Source organism: Berghia stephanieae, chromosome 10 (assembly GCF_034508935.2).
Source record: "Berghia stephanieae isolate SIO BIC M18660-M18661 chromosome 10, UCSD_Bste_1.3, whole genome shotgun sequence".
NCBI classification, from domain to species: domain Eukaryota; kingdom Metazoa; phylum Mollusca; class Gastropoda; order Nudibranchia; family Aeolidiidae; genus Berghia; species Berghia stephanieae.
Window position 1 is genome coordinate 8,825,170 of NC_088369.1, and position 2,778 is coordinate 8,827,947.

Consider the following 2,778-nt stretch of genomic DNA (forward strand, 5'->3'; position numbering starts at 1 on the left):
GCTAACATTTCAATTGGTATCGTTATTTTTTCCCAATATATTTAAGAACGACAGTACACGTTAAAGTCAAGATATGAAGTGAGTAGAAAAATGCCAGGAGACAATAGAGAATAAAAAATTTTTTCGCGGCGGTGGTGGGGTTTGAACCTGCGACCTTATTGGTACGACAACTCCTCCTGGCAGGTGAGAGCGTGGCTCTACCGTGTGAGCTATCCACGAACACAAAATATTCGTTTCAAACCCAAAGTCATTTCTAGATCCCTCTCTCACCCACTTCTTGAGATCGCCGATTCGTTCGCCACCATCGCGAAGTAATTTTGACCAGCAGTTAAGCTTAATAGCCAATATTCTCATCACAAACATATAACATAGAAACGATTGAGACATTGAGTATGCTCCGGTGTATGGGGTGAATTTTTAATTCAGAAAAGTGAGTGGAGCAGGCACTTATGTTGGTAACAACAAGATATGAAGTGAGTAGAAAAGTGCCAGGAGACAATAGAGGATAAAAAATTTTTTCGCGGCGGTGGTGGGGTTTAAACCTGCGACCTTATTGGTACGACAACTCCGCCTGGCAGGTAGAGCCACGCTCTCTATTGTCTCCTGGCACTTTTCTCTATTGTCTCCTGGCACTTTTCTACTCACTTCATATCTTGTTGTTACCAACATAAGTGCCTGCTCCACTCACTTTTCTGAATTAAAAATTCACCCCATACACCGGAGCATACTCAATGTCTCAATCGTTTCTATGTTATATGTTTGTGATGAGAATATTGGCTATTAAGCTTAACTGCTGGTCAAAATTACTTCGCGATGGTGGCGAACGAATCGGCGATCTCAAGAAGTGGGTGAGAGAGGGATCTAGAAATGACTTTGGGTTTGAAACGAATATTTTGTGTTCGTGGATAGCTCACACGGTAGAGCCACGCTCTCACCTGCCAGGCGGAGTTGTCGTACCAATAAGGTCGCAGGTTCAAACCCCACCATCGCCGCGAAAAAAAATTTTATTCTCTATTGTCTCCTGGCACTTTTCTACTCACTTCATATCTTGTTGTTACCAACATAAGTGCCTGCTCCACTCACTTTTCTGAATTAAAAATTCACCCCATACACCGGAGCATACTCAATGTCTCAATCATTTCTATGTTATATGTTTGTGATGAGAATATTGGCTATTAAGCTTAACTGCTGGTCAAAATTACTTCGCGATGGTGGCGAACGAATCGGCGATCTCAAGAAGTGGGTGAGAGAGGGATCTAGAAATGACTTTGGGTTTGAAACGAATATTTTGTGTTCGTGGATAGCTCACACGGTAGAGCCACGCTCTCACCTGCCAGGCGGAGTTGTCGTACCAATAAGGTCGCAGGTTCAAACCCCACCACCGCCGCGAAAAAAATTTTTATTCTCTATTGTCTTCTGGCACTTTTCTACTCACTTCATATCGTGTTGTTACCAACATAAGTGCCTGCTCCACTCACTTTTCTGAATTAAAAATTCACCCCATACACCGGAGCATACTCAATGTCTCAATCGTTTCTATGTTATATGTTTGTGATGAGAATATTGGCTATTAAGCTTAACTGCTGGTCAAAATTACTTCGCGATGGTGGCGAACGAATCGGCGATCTCAAGAAGTGGGTGAGAGAGGGATCTAGAAATGACTTTGGGTTTGAAACGAATATTTTGTGTTCGTGGATAGCTCACACGGTAGAGCCACGCTCTCACCTGCCAGGCGGAGTTGTCGTACCAATAAGGTCGCAGGTTCAAACCCCACCACCGCCGCGAAAAAATTTTTTATTCTCTATTGTCTCCTGGCACTTTTCTACTCACTTCATATCTTGTTGTTACCAACATAAGTGCCTGCTCCACTCACTTTTCTGAATTAAAAATACACGTTAAAGTGAAATCTTACAGGTGACAGTAGGTATTTGTATCATAAAAAGCTGGTTCCATATTGCTGATTGGAGAATAAATCCAATTTTACAAATCCAATTGGAGGCAGTAGTCTGATGTCAGTCCGCCCGGCAACGGCGGGCATCTTGGTTCTAAACAAAGAAAATCATTACTTTTTATTCTTCATGCTGGCTAGAACTTTTCACATCCCTTGTGATCAGAATGTGTAAAAGCAAAACATGATCAAATTTATGTTTTTTTTTTCCTCTGGGTACGCTTTTATGCTCGCCGAGGAAAGATTTCATACGGGCGTCCGCCATTGTTCCGATAGTTTAGAGCCAGTGTTACTAAGTTACCATGCGTCATTAGGAAGGAAGTGACGTTACGACTGTTGAAGAGTATTGAGTCGACAACTATTAAAGTACTCAGTGTGGGATTAACTTAAATCTGCTGTTGTTAGAACTCTTGCAAAGGAACTGGTATCGTCGAATATATTTTTTTTTTCTAATCAGATTATATACCCAGTATAGACGTGATTCGGTAATAATTAGATATGGCGGGAAGTACTTTGCAATGGACAAGCGCTCTATCCAAAGGGGAGCCAGTAATTTTTACTTTTTAGAAAAAACATATGGGATAAACTATGGCTCCTTGAGCCTTTTTACGATGTAACACAACAGTACATACTATTGATGTTCTTCTGAGATAAGTGCGGCTCTGTGGTCTAGTGGTATGACACTCGCTTTCGGATCGGAAGGTCTTTGGCGCATAGTTGAGTCCTTGAAAAAGGCTCTTTACTCACATTATCTTACCGTACTTAGGTGTAAAATGAGTTCCTGGCCGTTAATATCGTTGTTATCTCTGTCCGAAAACATTGTAATATCG